This window comes from Simochromis diagramma, unplaced genomic scaffold (genome assembly GCF_900408965.1).
Source record: "Simochromis diagramma unplaced genomic scaffold, fSimDia1.1 OVJJ01000373.1, whole genome shotgun sequence".
Classification (NCBI taxonomy): domain Eukaryota; kingdom Metazoa; phylum Chordata; class Actinopteri; order Cichliformes; family Cichlidae; genus Simochromis; species Simochromis diagramma.
Genome location: NW_024387066.1, coordinates 182,001 through 189,394, shown reverse-complemented (window position 1 = coordinate 189,394; position 7,394 = coordinate 182,001). Strand labels below are relative to the sequence as shown.

Sequence of the window (7,394 nt, the reverse complement as noted above, 5' to 3'; positions counted from 1 at the left end):
AGCGTCGGCTTCGAGCTTAGCAAAGTCGTAATAAACATTTGACAGATTTTCGAGCGCCGTGTACATAAAATCGTTTCGAGGTACCTGAAAGTCATGTCAAAAAAAATTCAGCAAACACCTGACACAGGACCTGAAAGATGCACTCGGTCCTTCAGTTGATCCATCTAGTGTTCACCAAAGCCTCATCTCATGGTGTCAGTGAAGGGTGGCTGTCAAGAAGCCATTATTAAGGAAGGGAACAGGGAGAAAAGGCTGAGGGATGCCAAATTACACAAGAACTGGACTGAAAATCAGTGGCAGCAGGTCTGATGGAGTGATGAACCAAAATTTGACATTTCTGGTTCAAATTGTGGTAATATGTCTACAACCACCTGTAAACTACTGTACAGCTCTGTCATAGTTTGGGTCTGCATTTCAGCCAGGGTGTTGGGGATTTCGTCAAAATTGATGGAATTATGAAAAGTACCACCAGACTTTGATGCACCATGCAATACCATCTGGAAAGCGTCTGACCGGCAGCAGCTTACTAAACACATCGAAACACCATCATTCATGGACTGACCTGAGCCGTGTGGGATCATCTCGGCAGAGAATGGAACAAAACGGCAGCTGATATCGAAAGAAGAGCTCTGAATGTCCTTAAAGAAGCTCGGAGAACTATTCCTGAAGACTACTTAAAGGAATTCCAAGAAATGTGCCTAAGAGAGTTCAGGGCGTGCTGAAGATAAAGATGCTCAAGCTCATTATATCAACTCTGTATGACGCCTTTTATACTGTATTTTCATGTAAACTTTTCAAATTTAAACTGTTGCACCCGTTTCCCAGCAAGTTATATGTTAGAATTAAGGTGTGGCTCAAACTTTTGCACAGTCCTACATTTCACATCTATAAAATGATTTGGCACCTGATAAACCTTTAAAAGCACTGACCTGCCTCTCCAACTATCTGTTTTAAACAACCAGCAGTTGTGTTGCGTTTTCGTCAGGTTAGTGGCTCAGACCTAAAACAGCCCAACATTATCTCTAATTCAGGTCTGGACCCAAGCTGACCCATTAAAGTACGTGGTACTCCTTTTATTTGTACTTGTGTACTCAGGCATAAATTAGACTTTTCAGGTACAAACTAAATAACACAAAGAGGAGCTCTTATAAAACAAGAGTGAGAGGCCCACTGCAAGAAGATGCACACCCAAGTGCTGAGATTGTAAAGATGAAAAGTGAGCAGAGGAAAATGAGCGTTTCAGGACAACGAGGCGGTTTCCTCTTTTCCCATCTGGCAGCCTCACAGCGGGGAGTTATGAGGTAGCCCCAACCTACCTCACATCTCCCCGCTGTGCAAGAACAAGCTCAGCAACACAAGCATCCTCTCTCTTTCGCGAGTGCATACGTGCACATCTACAGTGCTGCATGCCGATGAACCCATTTTCTTGGAGCACCTACACAAGCTGCAATATACAGATCATGTTTCACAGCGCTACAGCGAGAGGCAAACACCTCCCTCTGTTTGTGCTTCATTCTAGCTTCGCCCTTCTCTTCCCAACCACACACACCAACACCTTCCTCTTGTCAATTTTATTTTAATCCTTAACATAAAGACAGCTATAAATTAGGATAATCAAACCTGATTTATTACCTCCTGCACCCCCCCCACTGTGTGTTCAACAGGAAGCTAAAAGTTGTTAGCTGTTAAAGTGTTCAAAAAACAGCAGGAGCTCGGTGTGAGGCCACAGTGGGCCAAAAAACACAAGATGACCTCCAGCAAGGACAAAATGTATCTGGACGTCTCTGTGAGCATCTGTCTCACTGTGTAAGTGTAGCACAGTGTCTGTGTGTGCATGGCTGGGCAAGAAACAGCACAACTGAAAGCCAGCACTCAGACGAGGACCCGGTGCATCGTCTGTCTCATCTCAGCCAGTTTACTTACAAACTCTTTAAGTTTGAATTTTAAAGCCAACAATGTGCACAGGGCAGTGATATTTAAAATGAAGGTAAACTATTCCAATCTCTGCAGCCCCAATTGTGTATCACTGATAGGTTTGTAGCTTGAACCCATCCACTGGAATGTTGAAGACAATATAATTACACTGCAAAGCAAGACACAAGTAGGCAAGCTTCATGTTACTCGTGCACGGGAGAGAACCGGACAGGCACCGTTCCTTCGCTTGACCCCAGTTGCTCTCGTCCGTTCTCCCGTACCACTGCCCTTTTATTGAGGTTACATGAATATGCATAAGTTCATTAACATATGATGTCTACATACACACAAAGAGTACCTTGCCTGTGTGTGTGTGTGTGTGTGTGTGTGTGTGTGTGTGTGTGTGTGTGTGTGTGTGTGGACTGCTGATCAAAGGGTCAAACATCCTTGGTCAGGAAGAGGGTAGGCTCCCCCTCACCCTAGATGGTTCATCCTAGATAACACGGTGAGGAAGTCCTGCAGTTCATCTAAACAAAGAGCACTTAGACTAGAACAGACGCAACTACGTTAATCCTACCATAAAACAATAAGACACGGTATGACCTCTCATGCTCCCAAAGTGCTGTCTAATACACACAAAGTTTGCAGACTATCAAGGATCAAAACCTCTACCAATCTACAACTAATTACAAAACTCTAAGCATATATAAGTAAATATTTCTAAGCATAAATGACAATCAACAATACAAATCTAACAATCACACACACACTAAGTTCTCCTCCTGCCTTCAGCCCAACCGTTGAGCGCGATGACAAATAGAGCCGCAGAATTTTGCTGCTGTGTAATTAAATTGAGACGTGGGGTCAAAATTCCCACCTAGATTGAGTGAGATGAATAGAAATCGGCTCTCCTCTAACTGACTTTATAGAAATAATTACAGAAGCTGCATTTATAACTGTTATTAAATAACAGCAGCACACGAGAACTAAAGTGTAATCCCAGCACATTTCGCTTCGCTGGCACTGATTCTTTAGAGATGACGACCGTGGGGGGTAATTAAGGGCAAACAATATACAAGTCGCGTGAAAAATGGAGGCTGCATTACCTTTCCAAAGCTTCCTTTCCCGATGGCCCGCAGTATCTGGAAGTGGTCAAAGTTTACTGTGGAGAAAATGAGAAGCAGTTAGTGAGAACGTGTCAGTTTGAGCTGAGCTATAAAACAGGGAACATGACATGTACAGCACTGTGCAAAAGTCTTGAGCCATCCCTCATTTGCTTCCAGGGATCCGGACTTCCCTGTAATCTTTAAAGTGGTATTAAGGAATAGCTCTCCAGGCTTTTTAAAGTGTTTTCTGATTTTTAATCCAGGGCTTGTATTTGACCACTTTTTGTCTGTTAAGACCCTTCACACTAATCTCTGAAACATTCAAACATAAACAGACACCTAAGTCACGGAAAGGACCAGAAAACTTAACAAAGAACCAATTTTAAATTGTATCTGTACACATTTACTTGCAGCCTACTGCAAAAAAACAAAAGCCCACATCATTTGTTCTCACTTCTTTAGTTGAAGAATGCAGTTAATAACACCGTTAACACAGACTGACCTGGCAAAACACGAAAAAATAAGGGGGTGGTTCAAGACTTTTGCTCGGTACTGTATGAGAAATGCAAATGTGCACTTCACAATGTATCGCTGCACTTCGGCAGTACTGTGAAGATTAAATGTTTTTTCCTTCCCGATGCATGTGAAAGGTTAAGACTTACATCTCCAAATGTACTGGAACTGATTTGAAGCAGAGGACTCAGCCACACTGTTACTATGTACCTGCATAAACACGTTTACCGATGAAGGTAAAGCAGACGCTGTCCTGACTGTGTGGCTAAATTTTGTGCTGAAAGCATCAAATCAATTGAATATGATAACTTGCTATGAGAGGTTTTTACTCCAAGTGTGACTTTTTCTGGCTTCATACACCTTTCAGGGTCAAATTCAAGCACTTTGTAAGCACGTTTAATGTCCATTTTCAACATTTTCCAGCACATTACCATAAAAGGATGCATATTTCACTTCGCATCACCTGAGTAAGAGCACGTGAAAGGCCAAATTAATAAGTCTTCTCATCAGATATTGATGCTTCTTTCTTATGTGACACAAAAAACAGGAGGAGACAGATCTTTGCTTGTGTTGTTTTTTAAGTTCATTCATTCAAAACTAACTGTAAGACGCTTAACTACATTGCAGTCTGTGTTATTGTTGTAGACCTAATTATCACCTTTAAAGTGTTTGTGCTAATAACATCATGTAGAGTAAGACAGGCATAGAGAACAGCACTGACTGGGAGAGGCTTTGAACAGATGACATACTCAGATCAATTCAACACTTTAGACTTTAAAAATGCACAAGCGTCTTTCAAAAACCCATTTATTTAATCTATCATCATTGATATTATTATGTACAGTTAGAATGTACTGTTCATCTCCCTTAAATAAACAGGCAGCCTTAAAGTGTGAAATAGTCACTTGTCTACTGTCTCAGTGGCTGATAGTGCCCCACAGGCCTCAATGTCAGCTTGAAGCCATTATGTTTCAATTGTTTAATGATAAACAGATTTTGAATGAAAGCGAGGAAACTTCGCTAGCACAAAAAAGTGCCTATTCTTTCTTCCCATATGGTTCAGTCATATTACCGTCATTTCCCCCTAAGCTGTTCCCAAAGACACCAGGTTAATACTTGAAAAGGCTGCAGCGATACACAAAAATATCATCAATATTCTGTTTACTTGGTGACAACGTCGCTTTTAGCCTTCAATCAGAAAGCCTGACGTTGGCTAGTTAAGCATCGGGCTAACGTTTAACGCTTTCACTTGAGGGAAGTAACTCGTATTACTGCTACTGCTGTGTAATCTTGGTTCAATTCACAGCATATTCTACAAGTTACCCTGCAATAACTAACTGTTAGAATAGCGCCACCGTATTGTATCGCACTGAGTGCACTTCAATCCTTTATCCCGCGAGTTTGCTAGCTAGCAAAATAATAATACCAATTTTAAACAAATAACATGTGTAACGTACACACTCGAGAAAATTATTTACTAGTACTTACGCAACTCCCCCGTTGTGAAAACGTACAAATCCTTCTTGTATTTTTCGTTTTCCAGCAAACACTCATTAAAACGGCCTCCAGGCACATTAGCGCACTCACCCCCGACTGATCAGGGAGGGGGTGGGGGGTCACACATTGAAAACAGACTAACGTGCAGAGGTACAGCCCAGGCAGAGAAATGTTTGCTTTTTAGACTTTGCGACTCGTTTTATTTCTCTATCTGATAAGAAAACAATTCAATCAGATAGTTATTTGTGGTGAATGAAATACGGTTACAGTTTCAAGAAGTTTTAAGCACCAAATCCGAAATCCAAGCACTGCAATAATTAAAATCCAATTCAATTTCTTGTTTGCTCCGAAATCTACGACCTGACTATACAGAAAAGCAGAAAACCCCGAAGACAATACAAATACAAATACATGAACAAAAATGTTTAACTGTCAGTTATGTCATTTTAAAATTTTCCAAAACTAACATTTTCTTTGATTGACTGATATTAAATTGATTAGGGTCAAGTTTAGTGTGAACAATATTACACAAACAAGCACGTGTGTGCGCATGCGCACATATTAGAATCCCTTCCATCGCTTCCCTTCGATCGCTTCTCATATGTGCGCATGCGCACATATTAGAATCGCTTCGATCGCTTGTGACGTGATAACTTTGCTTTGATCCTTTCGATGTCATAACTTTGCTTTGATTCCAAAACCTATAAATAGGAGCGCTCACCTGTTACTTTATGCTTAACGGACGTTGACCTGCAGCAACTAAAACCCTGTCGAGAAGTTTTGAGAGCAATTTACGAGAGAAACCAAAACAAGTTCAGTTTTGTTTCTCACCAATTCACAGCGCAAACAGACACATTACACCATGTCAGCCAACCCATCCTTCGGCTCAGATGAGCTTGGAATATCTAAAGGGACCATTTTGGGAGATCACCACGTGGTGGAGGCTTTCCTTGGAGAAGGAAGCTTTGGTGTTGTAACGAAATGTCGCGATACAAAAAACAACAAAACTGTTGCTGTTAAAGTCAACAAAAGCGACCCTGAAATTCTGCTCCAGGCAAAACTGGAAATTTTCATCCTGGAGCAGCTACGACGCTTGGATCCAGACAGGTGCAACATTGTGGAATGGAACGGCTATTTCCTCGATGGAGAGCGCATTTGCTTGAATTTCGAACTCCTCGACCAAAGCCTGTCAGACTACATAGGGGACCGGAATAACCAAGGTCTCCCAATGAGAGAAATCAGGCCAATTTTGCATCAGCTCGCAAATGCTCTATTCCACCTGGGTTCTGTGGGAATAGTGCATGCTGACCTCAAACCTGTCAACATCATGGTTGTGAACCGCAGTGAGTCTCAAGTCAGAGTCAAACTTATAGACTTTGGCATCGCATGTAACACCTCTGCAGTGATTCCTGGTGACTGTGTGGGGACAATTGGTTATTGTGCACCTGAGATTATGCTTGGCACTCCATATGATGAAGCAATTGACATGTGGTCTCTAGGGCTGGTAGCTGTGGAGCTTGCTACAGGGGTGCCTCTCTATCCTGGGGAAGACGATTATGACGTTTTGAAATTCATAATTGAAACCCAGGGTCAGCTACCAGATCATCTCCTAGAGTCTGGCTTGTACACTGACAGCTATTTCATCGAGGATAACCACAACGAACAGCGCTGGACATTTAAGACCCCAGAACAATTTCAATACGAGACAGATTATCGATCCAAGGAAACTCGATCGATAAAACTTAAGTGTCTCGATGACCTCGAACAACTGCTGAAAGTTAGGCGAGGACCGGAAAATGGCCAAACATTATTTGTAAGGCTAATCAAAGAAATGTTGGCCTTGGATGCAAATCAGCGCATAACACCCTCGGAGGTTCTGAAGCATCCCTTTTTCCACCCTGGCCTCTCAAGGAGAACCCCCTGCACTGACATGAATAGTACAGGGGGAGAACTCCTTGTGCTCTCTCAGCAGCCTTCAAGCTGGAAAAGTCATGGATCGCATAAATTCAGCTGCAGTTTCCAAAACTCAGTTGAATTTCCTCAAAAAGAGACATCAACACCTCAGCCAACCCATCTGCCTCTGAAGATGATCTTCAAATAACGGAAGGGACCATTTTAGGAGATCACCACGTGGTAGAGGCCTTCCTTGGAGAAGGAGGCTTTGGTTTAGGTAACCAGATGTCGCGATACAAAAAACAACAAAACGGTTGCTATTAAAGTCAACAAGAGCGACCCTGAAATTCTGCTCCAGGCAAAACTGGAAATTTTCATCCTGGAGCAGCTACGACGCTTGGATCCAGACAGGTGCAACATTGTCGAATGGAACGGCTATTTCCTCGATGGAGAACGCATTTGCTTGAATTT

At 42.2% G+C, this 7,394-nt stretch overlaps 1 long non-coding RNA gene across 1 annotated transcript in view; it reads right to left on the bottom strand.

The window, feature by feature from the left end:
- Positions 1-2,408: 2,408 nt before the first annotated feature.
- LOC120742135 overlaps positions 2,409-7,394 on the bottom strand; it is a 28,003-nt gene continuing 23,017 nt past the window's right edge. The window contains exon 3 of the long non-coding RNA XR_005697777.1: positions 2,409-2,791. This is a non-coding gene — a long non-coding RNA (uncharacterized LOC120742135). The remainder of the gene's footprint in view (positions 2,792-7,394) is intronic.